Genomic DNA, 19621 nt, shown 5'->3' with positions numbered 1-19621 from the left:
TAGGACTTAAAAAAAAACAATTGGTCGCCTAGAGAGTGGGCTTAACTGTTGTGTGAGTAAATTCAAGAATTGTAGAAGAGTTAAAATTCTAGATGATTCGTGTTTCCACGAGCTTATGATGGAGTGAGTTTAATCCCACCATGATATTACGACAGCAATAGAGTATATGTGTTGTGATCTATGGCTTCGAGCCAAGTTGGGGAGCTTGCTGTTGATTAGTTGATTGCACGGTTTATTACCTGCGTGAATTCTGGTTATTGACGTATTGGTGGGTTATTGCAGCTACGGAAAAGGACCATGAGTGGTAATTTGAGTAAATAAATTGTTGGATGCATGCTATGGTTAGCCTTATTGGCTCATGTTCAGACTTGAGGGAAGATTCATGATTTATGCCTCGTATAGGTGCAGGCTTCGAGGGAAGTGATCCCTCTAGGTGCTTTATCGAGAGGGTATTCATATGTTATAAAATTCAGTAGAGTTGGTTGCATTCGGGGCCAAGTCAGAGCTGGGTGGCTCTCAATAGCGGTCCTAGTTAATTCAAGAGGTAAAGTGTGGTGCCTAATGATTTTGAGTCTATAAGTACGGTTAAGAGTCAAGTTTTTGAAGCAGCTTATGAAGAAAGGCACAGAATGTTCTATGATGTTTTGACTTACGGTGTAGCATTTGAGAGACATGAAATGGTCATGGTATTTGAGACAGCATGGTCTCGTGATTTAAGGTCACTCGGGGTGAGTTTGGTTGAAATAAGTTAGGTGTTAAAGGGAGATATTATTATTTCTAAGGCAATCAAGGATAAATTGGAAGGAAGTAGATTGATTAGCCATAGTTGAGTTGGTATACTGGTGTCAGTGATCGGTTCGTTCAGCGTGATCGAGTTATGCATGTGAGGCTTGTCGGCCGCAGTGATTGATGTTATTCTGAAGCATTCTTTTGTTAGGGCCTATTATGAGTAGGCGGATCCCAGAAAGTGTTATGGTGGCTTGGACAACTACTTAGAGATTGGCATATTCGACGATTATGAGGATTCGCCTGTATGCTGCTATAGTTCTCCTGAAGTGAGTTAAATGGAAAGTCTTATGTGATGAAGTATTAGCCTATCGGCGGTTCCAGAGTTGTGATGGAAATTGCGTCTATCGTATATTGGCACGTGAGGTGCAGTGAGTGGTATGGAATTTGAAGTAAGGACGAAGGTTGCAGTTTGGTCAATGACTGTGATGTCACGATCTCGGATGAGCAGTATATGAGTTTCAGTGTTTTGAGTAAGATGGGTATTGACGTCAGTATCACCTGAGGTCGGTGTTCTGTGAGAAAGGCTCTGCATCCTGGTTAGGGATTCTTGATCGCTTTTCAGCGTTAGTGCAGCCGATGGTTTGGATGTGCAGACCCGTTAATTATTTCGGAAGATGGTGGAAGCTTGTCCCACAGGAATATTGTATAAGTGTGACATGTAGTCACTTGATTAATTAGAAATTTAAACCAAGTATGAGGATTTTGGTAATATCATCCATTTGAGAATTTATGCCTGGAGGGCACTCTGTTTATTGGGTTATGGACCTGTGAAAGATTATTGGCCTAGCTTGGCACGATCAGGATCGACTTGAGGTCGGTGGATAGATTTAAATGTGGTAGTGAGCCTTACGTCAGGCCAGTTGTGTTTATTTCAGCAATGCGCTCTTTATGGAAGGATAGTCGCGGTCTTATTTTGTGGTCAGTTAATTCATGTAAAGATATATTGCACCGTATGAGTTGTGAGACGGCTTGGTAAATTCCTTATGTGTTAAGGTTCCGCTCAGCGGTGATGTTATATGAGCAGGATGAGACTTAGATCATGTATCGCACCTCAGTTGTGCTTGAGTTTGTAGCCTATAGCGCTATATGTTTCCTTGGGAATGATATTATGCACCTTAGTGTGTTTATGACCGATATTCAGTATTTTGATGTGATGAGCTATTCAGCTCGACGTATATCTCCTTATGTGAGTTCTATATGTGGATCGGGTGGCACACCGCCATGGGTATGTTGTTTGGATCGGGTTGCACGCCGTAACAGTGTGATGTTCAGTTCAATGCCCATATTTGCTTTTGTGTGTTCTGTTTCCTTGTTTTCTGAGGAAGTCTATGTTAGTGTGCGAGTTGAGTAGTTCCTTCTAGAGTTCGCCTTCCTTTTGTATCGCGTTCGAATTGATAGCATACTGGCACATTGTGGCATCTTGTGGGATTTTTGATTATGTCTGAGGTGGCTTATTGCCTGAGCAGTTCGTACTGGGTGAGACGAGGTTACTAGATTTGGGGTCAGTGCAAACTGATTATCTGAAGTATATTATAGAGCAAAGATCATTCTTTGGTTTGGGACAAGGTAATGGAACTTGTCAGGAGTGTAGATCAAATGAATTGTTGATTCAGCAGTTGGTTGTGAATTTCGGCATATCTCTTCAGTCGTATCGGTGTTGAAAAAAAAAACTAGAGCAAGACCTGTGTAGATCATAAGATGCAATGGGAGCATCAGATTCGTGGAATTTCGACTATTATGTTTAAATAATGTTATTGTGGTTCTATGAGTAAAGTGATGCAAAGTGTGAATTCAGCAAAGTTATGCAGTCATGTTTGGGTACAGCGTGTGGAGATTGATATGGTGGTTGTATGATGGAAGCAGGCTTGGCAGGGAAATTCAGGATGTTGGAATTGGGCCTAATGGCTTATTTGCTTGAATAAATAAGTATATCTACAGAATTATCGAGCTAATGTGCTCAACGGAGTAGTGGTAGCATGAGAAGGTGCATGATGTGTTAAACAAGTGATTTCAGACTACTTCAGTGTAGTTCTCAGCACGTTCGTGGACGAACGTATGTTTAAGTGGGGGAGATTGTAACGACCCGACCGGTCGTTTTGAGCTCCGGTGCATCATTCAGCAGTTTGAGGCCATGAGCGGCTTCATCTCAGGTATATTGACTTGTGTGTATGGTCAAAATTAAAATTCAGGAAGTTTGGAGTCATATCTAAATGGAAATTCTCATTTTGAAAGCTTAAAATTGAAGAAATGAACTAGGATTGGAATTTTGAGTAAATGACCTCGAAATTGGGATCCGAAGGTTCCAGCAGGTTCGTATGATGATTTTGGACTTGGGCGTATGCCCGGATCGGGTTTTGGATAACCCGGGAGCGTTTTGGCGCCTATTGTGGAAGATAGCATTTTAGAAGAAATTGCATCAGTTTGGTTTAAAATGTATTTCAGTGTTATTGATGTCCGTTTGGGATTCCGAGACTAGGAGTAGCTCCATATGGTGATTCTGGATTTGGGAACGCGATCGGAAGTGAATTCGGAGGTCCGTAGGTCATTTTGGAGCCGTTCGGCTAAAGATGGAAAATTGAAGGTTTTTGAGAAAATTTGGCCGGAAGTGGAAATTTTGATATCGGATTCGAAATGCGAATTTTATGGTTTGGATAGCTTTGTTAGGTTATTTGGGACTTAGGAGTGTGTGCGGAATATCTTTATGTTGAAATATATGAATTATGGGAAAAATTTGAAAATTTTTGATATTTAATATTGTTAAAGTTGACTTTGGTCAACATTTTTGGTAAACGGACCCGGACCCGTGATTTTTCGGTCTCGAAAGGTCCATAGAAAAATATTGGAGTTGAACGTGTTTCCGGAATCGAATTCCGAGGTCCCAGGCTAGAGAAATGAATTTTTTCGTGAAATTGTTTTCTGAAAATGTTTAAGGAAAATGAAAATGAAATTTGATCAGAAAGTAATGGTATCGGGCTCGTATTTTGGTTCCGACACCCTGTACAGGTCATATATGTTGGTTAAGAGCTTCCTGTAAAGTTTAGTTACAAACGGACGTTGTTTGACGTGTTTTGGCCTTAAATTGAAAAATTTGAAAGTTTATGAAATTTGAAAGAATTCTTGGATTTAAGGCTCAAATCATTGATTTTGATGTTATTTTGGCGATTTGATCGCTCGAGTAAGTTCGTGTGATATTTTAGAGTCAGTGTTCATATTTGGTTTGGAGCCCCGAGGGCTCGGGAGTGTTTCGGAGGTGTCTCGGAGTGATTTCAGACTTAGGAAAAATTGCAGAAAATTGCAGAAAATTCTGCTGTGCCCAGAAAATTTTAGGTGCGAGTAGTCCAGTTTGGAAGCTCATATCTTGTAATATATAAGAAATCAGAAAAAGTGCAAAACACAAAAGTTGTAGCCCATACATTCTAGTTTTCGGAAAGTTAAACCAATCGTGATTTGGATATCATCTCAGAAAGTTATGATGGATCGAAAAGGGCTGCTGGAGCAATTTCGGCAGAATTTATGTTGCACTTTAGAAGCTCATATCTCGGGATATATAAAGAGTTATGTGGCGTACAACCTATCAAATTAAAGATATTTGAGTCTAGTTTCTAAATTTTAAACCGTTTGTCATTTGGATATTTATACAAGAGGTTATTGATATTTAAACAGAAGGTGTCTGACAAGGAACAATTTTAATAGGATGTACAACTTGTATAGCACAAGTGCAAGGTACAACTCGATGAAGCACAGGCAGATTCTTTTATACACGGATTTAGCTCACTTTTCTTCATTTCTTCAAAGTATGGACGATTTTTGGGGAGCTTCAAGAGGGGATTTTCATCATCAATGCGAAGGTAAGTTATCCCCACCTATTTTGAGTTAAGTACATCAATTATGTATGGATTTGAGCATGAAAATTGTAGAAAAATTGAGGATTTAGGCCTAGGGATTTGAAATAAGATTTGGTGATTTGAGGGGTCAAATGAACTCCGATTTTGGTAAATTTTATATGTACGGACTCGTGGCGAGACGAGGAATCCGGTGAGGTGACTTTCGTAATTTTTCGAGAAGTGGGCCCGGGGCTCGGGTTTTGCAAATTTCGTGATTTTCGATATTTTTCGAGTCTTTTCGATTGGGTTATATTCCCTTAGCCTATTGTAATATATTACTTGTGGTTTTGGCAAGATTCGACGCACGAGGAGGTTGATTCGAAAGGAAAGGGCATCGCGGAGTAGACTTTTGGCCGTCTTGAGGTGAGTAATAGATGTAAATGCTGTTCTGAGGGTTTGAAACCCCGGACTTTCACATCGTAACGCTATATTGAGGCGTGACACGCACTCCATGGCGAGTGCGGGGTCGGATACTATTGGGGATTGTGACTTGGTCCATCCCGTGTGATGTTTATACTATACTGGTGATTGATACACATACTTCATTGATATTACTAGGCTTGATGCCATGTTTGGGGCCTTGTGCCGATTTGTAAAATCCTTCGAGGGATTGATATTACTGCTTAGCATGATTTGCATATCATTTAATTTCAGTCCAAGGTTTTAAATGCTGTTTTGCAAACTCAGCCATAATTCTAAGTGTTGAAAACTTAAATGATATTTTTAAATGTATTCCGGGTTGGGAACTTCTGTTTTGTAAATGCCCAAGGGGCTTATTATATTATTTTCTGGACTGATTATAAAGTGACTTGAAACAGTGGTAACAATGACACTGTGTGATATACTTGAAACAGTGGTAACAATGACACTGTGTGATATACTTGAAACAGTGGTAACAATGACACTGTGTGATATACTTGAACAGTGGTAACAATGGCACTATATGATATAAATTAGTCAGGTAACAATGGCTGACCGGTCAGGTAACAATGAGTGACCAAGATATTGCGCTTGGGCTGTAAGAGCCTCTCCGGAGTCTATACACACCCCCAGTGAGCGCCGTCGACGATAAATAAATATGGATGGCTCGGGCTGCACACCGCAGTAGGTACTGGAATTTACCATCATGTATTTGTATTTATACTGGTGTTTAGCTGCTCAGTTCCATATGTTGATGTATATTCGGATTGTAGCTTACTTTGTGTATTTACTTGATTTTCTTATCTTCGGACTGTAGTTACTTTTATTACTCACTGGGTCGGAGTACTCACTTTACTCTATGAACCTTGTGTGCAGATCCAGGGCAGTCTCAGGCTCAGTAGATCTAGTTGATCAGCAGATCCAGCCTCTGGGAGTATCGAGGTAGCTGCACGGCGTTCGCAGCCATTGATCTTCTCCCTCCTATCCTATCTCTTTATTTCCGCATTATCGGACTTTGGATATACCGTGTATTAGGATGATATTCTGTATTCTAGAGGCTCAGATTCGTGACACCGGGTCCTAGTGAGATTATATTGTGTATTTTGTTAAAATCTTCAGTACTTTAATCTTGCTTAATTGATATTTCTTTCCGCTATTTTTGATAAATTGGGTTAAGTGTTGAATAATGGTCGGGCTTGCCTAGTAGTGCGCTGGGCGCCATCAGGACCGGGATTTGGGTCACAACAAGTTATAATACGATTTGTGGAAGTATAAGTGATAATTGAATCTTTAGAGCATTGGCTCGAGTTATGAAGTGAATTGTGAAGTAAAAGTGAGAAAGAGAAGAGATCATTATGTCGCCTCCCTTGCCGGAAAATTTGTTGCTTTATTTGTTATCTCCCTTGTTGGGACGTTGATATTATTGATGTTGTTCCTTTGTTGGGACTTAATTGTTGTGTTGTTGTTCCCTTGCCAGGATTCTTATTATAATCTCCTTTATTCCCTTGCCCTATTGTTTGTGATTGTTGTTTGGGTGATGAAGAGAGTTAAAGCACGAATGGTGATGGCGTGCATTGTTTTGTGAGGAAAAAGTGTAAAACATGAAGGGTGATGTCATGTATGATTTGTAAGGAAAGAGTGTAAAGCACGAAGTGTGATGTCGTGCCGCACGATGTACCATTCTGTGCTGATTATATTGATTATATGGTGAGGAAAGAGAGTAAAAGCACGAAGGGCGATGCCGTGCACATTTTCATTACTTGATTGCTTTGGTTAGGGCGAGAGTAAAAACACGAAGGGTGATGCCATGCATTTATTGGTTCTTGGTTCTTTTGTTGATATCCGAGATATATTTCTTCCATCATTTACCTATTGTCTTTCTACTCGGAATTTATTTCTTCCCCGTAACATGCTCCACCTCCCATACTTGACTGTTTATTTCGGTATTTCTTTTCCGCTTTATATATTTGAATTGCACAGGTTTATAAGGTAGTCTGGTCCTAGCCTCATCACTATTTCGCCGAGGTTAGGCTAGGCACTTATCAGCACATAGGGTCGATTGTGGTGATACTACACTCTGCACTATGTGCAGATCCCAGAGCATCTCTTGGACCGTAGTTCGGAGGCTACCTTCAGTCCACGTCGAGATCCAAGGTAGACCTGCAGGCGTCCGCAGGCCCTGGCGTCTCCCTCTATCCCTTATTTCCTGTTTCATTTTCGTTAATTCAGAAACAATGTATTGATATTTTCTTTAGACTTTGTATGTAGTAAATCTTAGACCGTCTGTGACACTGTGACACCAGGTTTTGGGTGATTAAGGTTTAAGAAGTTGTAATAGATACAGATTTCAGATATTTTATTGCTTTCTTCCCCTTAAAATTAAATTTCCGCTATTTATACGTTATCGCTCTATATTTATTAAAAAGAAATAAATGGATAATGAAGTAATTAGTTTAAAGGATTGGCTTGCCTAGCTCACATTAGTAGGCGCAATCGCAACTCCCGAGGGTGGAAAATACGGGTCGTGACATTATATGAGCAGAATGGCTCTTGAGATTGAGATTGTATATCGCACCTCAGTTGTGCTTGAGTTTGTAGCTTATAGCGCTATATGTCTCCTCAGGGATGGTATTATGCACTTAGCGTTCTTGTGACCGATATTCGGTATTTGTTGTGATGAGCAATTTAGGTCGATGTATATAACCTTATGTGAATTCTATGTGTGGATCGGGTGGCGAGCCGCCATGGGTTTATTATTGGATCGGGTTGCACACCGTAACAGTGTGATGATGAGTACAGTTTTCTATATGCTATTTTTGTATACTTTGTTTCCCATTTTCTAAGGAAAGTCCATATTATTGCGTGAGTTGAGTAGTTCCTTCCAGAGTTTGTTTTCCTTTGTATCACATTCGAATTGGTAGCCTATCGGCACATTGCGGCATCATATGAGGCTTTTGATCATGTCCGGGGTGGTTTATTGCCTGAGCAGTTCGTACTAAGTGAGATGAGGTTATTGGATCTAGGAATAGTTTAGTCGGATTATATGAAATATATTAAAGAGAAAAGACCATTATTTGGTTTAGAATAAGGTGATGGCTCTTGCCAGGAGTATAGAACAATGAATTGTTGATTCGGTAATTGGTTATGAATTTCTACTCATCTCTTTCGTCGTGGTGGTATTGTAAGAGTTAGAACAAGACCTATGTATGTCATGAGGTGCAATGGGGGCATCAGATTCATGGAATTTCGACTAAATGGATCAGAGAATGTTATTTTGGTCCTGTGAGGAAACTGGTGCAAGGTGTGAATTCAGCTAAGGTATGTAGTCATGTTTTGGTGCAGCGTGTAGTTATTGATTCGGTCAGCGTATGTTGAAACAGGCCTGACAAAGAATTTTGGATGTTGGAATAAGGCTCTAAGGCTTATTTGCCTATGTGAAAAATGGTATCTTCAGATTGATCGAGCTAGGGTGCCCAAGTGAGTTGTGGTAGCACGGGTAGGTGCTCGAGGTGTTAAAGAGTGATTTTGAAGAACTCAAACACAATTCTTAGCACGTTTGAGGACGAACATATGCTTAAGTGGGAGAGAATGTAATGACCCGACCAGTTGTTTTAAGCTCTAGCGCATTGTTCAGCAGTTTGAGGCCATGAGCAGCTTCACTTCAGGTATTATGACTTGTGCGCGCGGTCAGAATTGAATTTCGGGAAGTTCGTAATTGATTTGGAAAGATAATTCTTATTTCGGAAGCTTTAAGTTGAAAGAATTAGCTAAGATTTGATTTTTGAGTAAACGACCTCAGAATCGGGATTCAAAGGTTCCAGTAGGTTCGTATGATGATTTCGGACTGGGGCGTATGTCCGGATTGGGGTTTAGAAGACCTGGGAACGTTTTGGCACCTATTGTGGAAGTTAGCATTTTGGAAGAAATTTCATAAGTTTGGGTTAGAGTGAATTTCAGTGTTATCAATGTCCGTTCGGGATTCCGAGTCTGGGAGTAGCTCCATATGGTGATTCTACAGTTGGGAGCGTGATCGGAAGTGAATTCGGAGGTTCGTAGGTCATTTTGGAGTCATTTGGCTAAAGATGGAAAGTTTAAGGTTTTTGAGAAGTTTGACCGAGAGTTGACTTTTTGATATTGGGGTTGGATATCGATTCCAGAATTTGGGGTAGGTCCGTAATGACAAATATGACTTGCATGCAAAATTTAAGTTCAATCGGACGTGATTTGATACGTTTAAACATCGAAAGTAGAAGTTTGAAATTCTATAGTTCATAAAGCTTGGATTGGAGGTCGATTCGTGGTTTTAGCATTGTTTGATGTGATTTGAGGCCTCGAGCAAGTCTGTAATGTGTTTTGGGACTGGTTGGTGTGATTGGTTGGGGTCTCGGGGGCCTCGGGTGGATTCCGGGTGGTTGACTGATCGAAAATGGAACTTTGGAAAAGGCTGAAGTTGCCGGTTGCTGGTGTAACCGCACCTGCGAGACTTGGGCTGCAGGTGCGGAGCTGCAGAAGCCGCCCTATGGTCGTAGATGCGAAATTGGTGGTAGAGAGCTGGGACCGCAGATGCGGTCATTTCTCCACAAATGCGAGACCCCATATGTGGAGGAGAAGACGTAGAAGTGGAATAGGCTGGGAGCCCTGGACCGCAGAAGCGGCTTTTGGTCAGCACCTGCGAAACCGCAGAAGCGGTCAAGAGACCGCAGGTGCGGAAATGGCTGGAGGCAGTGAGTGTTTTAAAGTCGGGATTTGGCCATTTTCTTTCATTTTTCTCTTGGCTTGGGCGATTCTTAGAGGGTTTCAAGAGGGGGTTTTCATCATCAACGACAAGGTAAGCTATCCCCACCTATCTTGAGTTAAATACGTTGCTTATATACGGATTTGGACATGGAAATGGGTAGAAACTTGGGGTTTGAGGGAAAACCTAGAAAAATCGATATTCTTGGAATTTGACAACGATTTTGGGTATGAAATTGAGAGTAAATTTGTAATGACCCACAATGTCATCTTTAATTTAAATAATTATCCTGGTATTTTAAGACCTTGAAAAGAGCTATCAATAATTCATCGACTTGTGTGCGCAGTCCGTATAATTTTCCGGAAGGTTTTTATCTATAAAATGGATTAAATTGTGAACTAGAGCTTTAAAAACTCAACTGAGTTGACTTCGCTTAACATTTTGAGCAAACGAACCCGGCTAAAAGTTTTGACCATTCCGGTAGTTCCGTATCGTGATTTGGGACTTGGTCATATGCCCGAAATCGAATTTGGAGGTCGCTAGATCAAATTATCGCAATTTAACAGAATCTAGAAATCTAAGGCTAAAGATTTCTTAAGTTTGACCGGAGATTTGACTTTTGAGAAAAATACCCCGGATTGGAATTTTGATGATTCCAATAGTTTCGTATGGTGATTTTGGACTTAGGAGCATGTTCGAATTTGGATTTGGAAGTCCGTAGGACAATTCAACGCATTTTGGCGAAAGTTGGAAAATAGAAGATTTTTGAAAAAGTTTGACCGAAAGTTGACTTTTTGATATCAGGGTCAGAACACAGTTCTGAAAATTTTCATAGTTTCATTATGTCATTTATGACTTGTGTGCAAAGTTTGAAGTCAATCGGACTTGATTTGATAGGTTTTTGCATCGAATATAGAAGTTGGACGTTCTTAGTTTCATTACGCTTGAATTGGGATGTGATTCACAATTTTAGCATTATTTGATGCGATTTAAGGTTTCGACTAAGTCCGTATCATCTTTTAGGACTTGTTGGTGTATTTTATTGAAGTCCCGAGGGCCTCGAGTGGATTTCGGAAGGTTAACAGATATAAAAAGGCTGCTGAATTTTCTCTTTGGACAACTGCTGATTTTTTTTACAGCATGTGAACAGTACCCGTAAATAGTACCCGTAAATAGTACCCCGTGAACAGTACCGTGAACAGTGAGTGACTAGTACCCAAAATTTTCTGGACAATATGTTAAGTTTTGAAAATGGGTCCATTTTTACCAAATTGGAGCTCGGGAAGTGGCAATTTTTGGGAGATTTCAGAGAAAACAACGGGTAAGTGTTCTTAACTTAATTTTGGTTAGATTACCCGAATCTATTACTAGTTTTGGCATTAAATCTGTGAATTTAGTTGGAAGTGTTTGATAACCCTCTCGGATAGATTTGAGGATTTGAGGGTCGAAATATTATCGAAATTTAGTAATTTTTGTATGGTTAGACTCGGGGTTGGATGAGGTTTCATATTTCGCAGCTTTCGTTGAATTCCGAGACATGGGCCCCACATGCAAATTTTTTGTGCAATTTTGGATTTTTAATGGAAAATGTAGAATTTCATATGGAATTAATTCCTATAATTTTTATTGACTGAATCGAATTGTTTATGACTAGATTTGAGAATTTCGGACATGAATTCGCGAGGCAAAGGCTTGTTGAAATTTTGAATTGGTTGCAAAGCGAGGTAAGTGTTTGGTCTAACCTTAGCTTGAGGGATTAGGAGTCGAGTCCTATTTGCTATATGATATTTGTTGAGTACGACGTATAGGCATGGTGACGAGTATCTATACGTTAGTGTCAAGCATGACCGTGAGTCTTAAAGTGAAATTGTTGTGTTCTAAATAAATGCTATGAATGCCTAAGTTGTTGATTGTCTGTGTTGAGCAAGGATTATGCTAATTCTCGTGGGGATTACTTATGATTGAGTGTTGGCGCTAGTAGAGGTAGTTAGATGTTGGAACAAGTTTAGTTATAGCTAATTTTCCCTTGCCGGGACGTATTTACTTTTACTATCGATTCCCGACAAGTGTTGTTCCTTTATAGAAATATTATTGTTCCATTGTCGGGATGTTATTGAAAGATTATCGTTCCCTTGCCGTGATGTTGTTATATTGCTCTTGTTCCCTTACCGGGATTCTTTGTGATTGTTGTTGATTTGTAACTGGGAGCGGGTGGCATGCCTGCAACAAGATAAATGAAATGGGAGCGGGTGGCATGCCTACCACAAGATAAATGAAATGGGAGCGGGTGACACGCCAGCCACAAGATAAATAAAATAGGAGCGGGTGACATGCCTGCCACGAGATACATGAAATGGGAACGGGTGGCACGCCTGCCACAAGATAAATGAAATAGGAGCGGGTGGCACGCCTGCCACGAGATACATGAAATGGGAACGGGTGGCACGCCTGCCACAAGATAAATGAAATGGGAGCGGGTGACACGCCAGCCACAAGATACATGAAATGGGAACGGGTGGCACGCCTGCTACGAGATATATGAAATGGGAGCGGGTTGCACGCCTGCAACGAGATGTGAAATGAAAGTGAATTCTTCCTTTGTTTTCCTTATCTTTGTACATAGTTGGATTTTGGTTCCTTTGTAATCCTCTTGATATTCTGTTGTTACCTGTTATTCCCCGAAGCATGTTTTCCCCCTCTCATCTTTACTTGTATATTTATGTTTTACTTTCCGTTATATATTATATAACTGCACAGGTTTATTTGGTAGTCTGGTTCTAGCCTCGTCACTACATCACCGAGGTTAGGCTAGGCACTTACCAGCACATGGGGTCAGTTGTGCTGATACTACGCTCTGCACTTTGTGTAGATACTGATATCGGAGTGCTTGGACCGCAGTGAGGGTGCTGTGTTCAGCCCACACAGGCGACACGAGGTAGTCCTGCAGATGTCCGCGGGCCTTGGCGTCACCTCCTATTTTTTCCTTTACTCATTTCAGAAATAGTGTATATTTTATCTTTTAGACTTTGTATGTAGTATTCTTAGACCGTCTGTAAAGTTGTGACACCAAATTCTGGGTAGAGTTGTATTTAGACTTTCGTAGTTTTGTATTAAGATAAATTGTCAGATTTTGTCTTCCGCTTAGTTATTTTCGCTATTTGCATGATATCTACTCATCACTGATAATGGTTTAAAACTGGAAAAAGGTTAAGTAACTAGAATAATTTGGCTTGCCTAGCTTTCACCAGTAGGCGCCATCACGGCTCTCGAGGGTGGAAAATTCGGGTCGTGACAAAATTATATATTTGAGTTCGTGAGGTTATGGGTAAAGTTTATCTTCGAAAAAATTTAGGAATCCGGGAACGTGGGCCCGAGGGCAATTTTGTCAACTTTTTGATCGGGGTTAGGAATTGCTACAAATTAAATTGTAATGAGTAATTGAGCATATATTAATGGATTTACATAATTATTGGCTAGCTTTGGAGCATTTAGCATCGATTTGGTCTTCGGAAGGGCATGGAAATGTCGGTTATGGATCTTCGGAGCGACGTGAGTCTCCTTTCTAGCCTTGTAAGAGGGAATCGTCCCCATAGGTCAAGTAATTGGTTATGCGCTCCTATTTGTGGGGATACGTACGCACGAGATGACGAGAGTCTGTGGGTAGCTGCTATTATGCTGTTGTCTGGGTAGTCTAGGGCCCAAAAGCATGCTATACTTGGAATATCTGTAACCTTATTGATAGTTGATTGCTTAAATACTATCTAATTGGTAAATGGATTTCTAAAAAGAATTAAACATCATTTTTTCTAAATTGTTAAAAGAGAATTGGTTTTGTTTGGATAATTGTTTCCTGATGACTTCTTGATTGATTGTCTGTGCGTGTTTAAATTCTGGAATGAACACCTCAACAGATTAAATAGATGCATCTATGGTTCGCGCCATTCGACCATCTGGCAATGCACGATTTAAATATTGTTGGATCGGGCCGTACGTCCTCGGCATGATTTGCGCATGCTTGTATTGCTTGCCTTGAAACTTATTGAAGTTGTTATTGCCTCTTTGCAGTTTGAGAATATTTGTATAAACGATGAAAAGGAATTTGGAAATTTTCTATAAAAGAAAGAATTGCTTATTTGCTTCATCCCATTGAATTACAATCATGTTTATAAAAATCCCCGATTTACTATATTATTGAGATAACACTATTGGACCACTAGTAAGTGTCGAAGTCGACCTCTCGTATCTACTTCTTCGAGATTAGATGGGATACTCATTGGGTACACATTATTTTCGTACTCATACTACACTTGCTGTGCATTTTTATTGCACAGGTTTATGAGTGGCATAGCGGCATTGTTGATACGGAGACTTAGGTGAGTTGCATTTATCGAGACGTTCGTAGCCAGCAGAGTCTCCTTCAGAGTATTGTATTGTATTTTCATATCTGTGCACTTGTATTCCGGACAGTCACTGTATTTTATTTCATTCACTAGTAAATGCTCATGCACTTGTGACACCGGGTTCTGGGAGGATCACAGGATTTTTCAGTAGTTACATTTTGTAAAGACAACCTCATTTATTCAGTGGAGTTTATTATTTATTATTCAGTTGTTTAAATGAAATGATTTCAAAATAAATGAAACTAGAAATTGCTAGTAAATTGTTGTTGGCTTGCCTGACAGTGGTGTCCGGCGCCATCACGACCCTTAAGTTCAATTCATACACAAAAATTTCAATTCATATTCTAAAGGTTTAATTCATATCGTAAAATTTCAATTCATAAATTAAAAGTTCAATTCATATCCTAAATTTTCAATTTATAAACTAAAATTCCAATATATAAAATAAAAGTCCAATTCATATCCTAAAATTTTAATTTATAAACTAAAATTCCAATACATAAACTAAAAGTCCAATTCATATCCTAAAGGTTCAATTCATATCCTAAAGGCTCAATTCATATCCTAAAATTTCAATTCATAGACAAAAATTTCAATTCATATCCTAAAATTTCAATTCATATCCATAAAAGTTGAATTCATATCCTAAAATTTCAATTTATAAACTAAAATTCAAATACATAAACTATGTCACGACCCGAAATCCACTAAGGGTCGTGATGGCGCCAGACACCGCTGTTAGTCAAGCCAACCAAAATACTTAATTTAATTCTTATCTTAATAATTTTGAAAACTGAAATTTCCTTCAATTTGGCTAGTAAAAAGAAATCTTTGCAAAAATAAATAAATAAAAAAATTGTTTAGAAGTAAATACAGAATACCCCAAAATCATCCCAGAACCCGGTGTCACAAGTGCATGAGCAATTTCTAGGAAATAAAGTAATACAACAACCATCCAGAATACAATATTGGACAGAAAGTAAATGCAGTAATATGAAAGAGAATATGCTGGCTGCGGGTCGTCTCGAGAAGTGCAACTCACCTAAGTCTCCATATCAATCATGCTGCTATGACCACTAGGCCACTAGATATGCATGTGCCTGAGCAACAAAAATGCACAACAAGTGTAGTATGAGTACGAAAATAACGTGTACCCAATGAGTATCCCATCTAATCTCGAAGAAGTAGAGACGAGAGGTCGACTTCGACACTTACTAGTAGTCCAATGATAATATAGTAAAAATATGAGAAAATCATGGATTTCATAAAGCAAGAATAAACTCATAAAGCCGGAAAACAGGTAAATAACTTCTCAAATAATAAATGATTTCCAAAGATTTACTTTTCATTATCTTTATCATTTTTTCTCTGGCCAGGAAAGGCAAGTATCAACATTTAAAATTCTCAGGCAAGCAATATAAGCATGCGCATATCATGTCGAGGTCGTACGACCCGATCCAACATAAATGTTAAATGTGCACTGCCGAGGGTCGAACGACGCGAACCATAGATGCATCTATTACCCCGCTCGCGGATCATACATGCGACACGGTCAAATATAAATAAAAAATCACCCTGCTCGCGAATCATACATGTGAGATAGGTACATATAGAAACATATACTCAACAGTCAATCAAGACATTCATCAAGGAGACAATTATTCAAGGAGGTGTAAATTTCCCTTTTCTTACAAGTCATGAAAATGAAGTTTAACTCTTTTAGAAAATTATTTGCCACTTCGATATGATTTAAGAAATTTAAACTATCAATAAGGTTGTACTTATTACAAGTAAGCATGTTTTTGAGTCCTAGACTACCCGAACATAAGCATAATAGTAGCTACGCACGGACTCTCGTCACCTCGTGTGTATGTATCCCCCACAATTAGATACACATATTCAATTAATTCACCTATGGGGACAATTCCCTCTTACAAGGTTAGAAAGGAGACTCACCTTGCTCCGAAGTCCAATAACTGGTTTCCAAGCCCCTTCCGACGACTCAAACCGATGGCCTAACGCTCCAAAACTAGCCAAATAATGGGCAAACCAATAAAAATACACCCTAATACTCATAACAATTCAATTTATATAAAATCCCAACTCCACTCGAAAAGTTGACAAAATCTCCCTTGGGCCCACGTGCTGGATTCCGAATTTTTTCGAAGATAAATTTCACTCACAACCTCACAAACTCAAATATATAATTGGCTCTCAATTTCATGTCCAAAATCGTGATCAAAATCCAAGAATACAAATTTCCTAGGTTTTCTTCAAAATCCCAAAATTTCCACTAATTTATATGATTTTCCATGTTAAAATCTAGATATAATCCAAGTAAAACTTGCAATAGGTGGAAATCGCTTGCCTTGACATAGATGATGAAAATGGAACTCCAAAATCGCTCCTAGGTCGGTTCCCATGGAGGAAATGAGATGTAAAGATCCAAACCCATTTCTTTACACTTATACACTGCCCAGACGACTCTTCTTCATGTTCGCGTGACCCCCATTGCGTTCGCGAAGAAGAAAATTCCCAAAACCATTTTTCCAAACTCTTCTCAGACAACCTCTAGTATAATGGCCATAACATTTGATACAAAACTCCAAAGGACAAATGGTTTAACTTTTTGAAAACTAGACACCAAGATATACATTTTTTATGCTTTGTTCATCTCCCAATTCCTTATAAATTTCGAGATATAGCCCTACGCAACACAAATTTCTTCTTCATCTTCCCGGACAGTCTATAGTGTACCAGCCATAACTTTTGGTACACAAATCCAAATGCTAAAAAGATTACTTTATTGAAAACTAAACACAAAGAGGTACAACTTTCGTATTTGGATCATCTCCAAATTCCTTATAAATTGTGAGATATGAGCCTCCAAAGTGAGACTTGCGCAACAGAGATTTTCTTCTTCGCGAATGCGAAGGACAAAATCCCTGAAGCCCAAACCTTCTTCGCGAACGCGAAGAACAACACCAGACACCAGCAACAGCTATAGCAAAACAGCCCGAAATGATCAGAAACTATCCCGAAACACACCCGAGGCCCCCGGGACCCCATCCAATCACACCAACCAGTCCCATAACATGACACAGACCTGATCGAGGCCTCAAATCACAACAAACAACATCGAAATCATGAATCACACTCCAATTCAAGCTTAATGATGCCACAACTCTAACCCGAACCCAGTCGTGATGGCACCTCTCGTGAAGACAAGGCCAGCCAACTATTCCCAATTCAATGTTAAAAAGTTAATTAACAATAAATAGCCTAAACCATAATTAATAATACGAAGTAGCAGATCATAACAATAAAATGCGGAACTACAACCCAACACAGCCCGAACCGGGGTGTCACAAGTCACGAGCATCTAACAATACGAAGTCATCAAATGTAACTACAAAGATTTAAATACTGAACTAAGGACATAAAGGAAAGAGATAGCGAGGAGCTCCAGGCTGCGAACGCCAACAGCTACCTAAAGACTCCTCGAAGATCCGCCTGAAGCTGGAATGAATCAGCACTCGGGAGCGGGACCAACTACACCTAAATCTCCACACGAGGTGCAGGGAGTAAAGTGAGTACTCCAACTCAGTGAGTAACGAATGTAAATAAAGACTGAAAGCAGAAAATCACGTAGGGCACAAAGTGTCACAATTGGCCTATTATCTAGTTTTGGTACATGTTTTAGCCTATGGTGCTATTTTGAACTTTATAGCCACTTTTATTCAATTATTTTAAGGAGAAATGCAACGTCATTTAAAATACATCTTGAACCACGTCACATAAATGCACCCGCGGTCCTCGACATATTTTATCTAATATTGTTGAGAATTGGATTTGGGTCACATAAATGCGCACCCGAGTTTAGGAAGGTAAGTTATTAATATAATGAGCCTAAAGCAACTACGCATTTGCAACTTTACGAGGGCCATGGAAATTCGCTAAATGGCATGCCTGGATTCCTAAGGATAAAAAAAAATTGATTAAAATGAGGGCCATGCAATTGAGTTTTTGTTCGGCACGACACACCTCGAATAACCCAAAGGTTTCTAAATTAAAACAAGAGGGCCATAAACTATTTTTGTTTAATATTGCACACCTCTACTAATTAAACTAACTAAATAAGATTTAAGGGAATTATAGCTACTTTTTAAAACACAGTTGAATTTAAATTGTGAATCTAAATGGCTAAGACTAAGTGAAAACTACTTCATTTTGTTTCGGAACTTGGGCTTGGCCTAACGTGAGGCCCAGTGGCCCAGTAGAGTCCTCGGCTGCAAAGTTGTGAGCTCCAACGTCAGATTCCATGTGAGCCCAAACAAGAAGCCCACTTTGAAGCACGCGCAAAGCTGGATGCCAAGAGGGTTCGCGTATCGAACCCGTGCAGTTGAAGAAAAGCACTCAGATTTTTTGTTCCTCCATTTGTTAAGAAAAGAAAAATGCCACAGGGATTTACACATTAACAGATCTGGAAACATGACATTAAGGAACCACAAAACTAAACTAACAATTATTAGACATTGGAGCCTTGATTGGAATTAACTAACAATTGTTCCAAACCATTCTTTTAAAATTCAAACACATTCTTATGCTAATCAACGAAACACTATAAGTTTGCAACTACTGAAACCTATGAGATTAAACAATCACTCATTCTTCAATATTCACATTTAAGCCAATCTGAATAAGCATTTCAACTTCTGCACCATTTCTAAACTAAAATCACTCACATGCCATTTGACAATACATCAAGCAATATCATGATTACCCTTAACAACTCTAATCCCAGTTCAAACATGAAACCAACACCAAAGCAATGATTATTCACTTTGACCAAGACTAAAGCAACTTTACTGCATTTTTAACTTACTTAAAGCCCTTAATACAACATTCCAATAGTCCATAATTTAAATATAACATGAAAACTCAGCTAATCAAACAGGAACCTGCTAGACTACAGTATAAAGAAAAACCATTAACACTCTTGAAAGGCAATTTCGAAATTTGGTGAATAAGCACAAATATCTAACAATCACTCAAACGGGATAGGCTATAGAATTCAGATCTTATTCGAACTTCATACTAAAACATAACTAGACATGAGTGATTTTAATACAAACTTGATTCAAAGTGACTAAAAGTATAAACATCATTGAGAGAAGTAGAGTTGTGGCACAAGTAGAACTACTGCCAAAATTTCAACACTGCCTTTATTCCCATCTTTAAATTGAAGTTTACATCATGAAGGATTTAGGATTTGTACCTGGAATATGAAATGAAAGAAAGCAAGGGAGGGTTAGTAGCCAAGCAGCAAAGCAGCAGAACTCAACAATCAAGAATAACCAATGAAACCAAATTCAGACACAAGAGTGAGGTTA

The sequence above is a fragment of the Nicotiana tabacum genome, chromosome 11, assembly GCF_000715075.1.
Source record: "Nicotiana tabacum cultivar K326 chromosome 11, ASM71507v2, whole genome shotgun sequence".
NCBI lineage: Eukaryota > Viridiplantae > Streptophyta > Magnoliopsida > Solanales > Solanaceae > Nicotiana > Nicotiana tabacum.
This window is presented reverse-complemented; position numbering follows the sequence as displayed.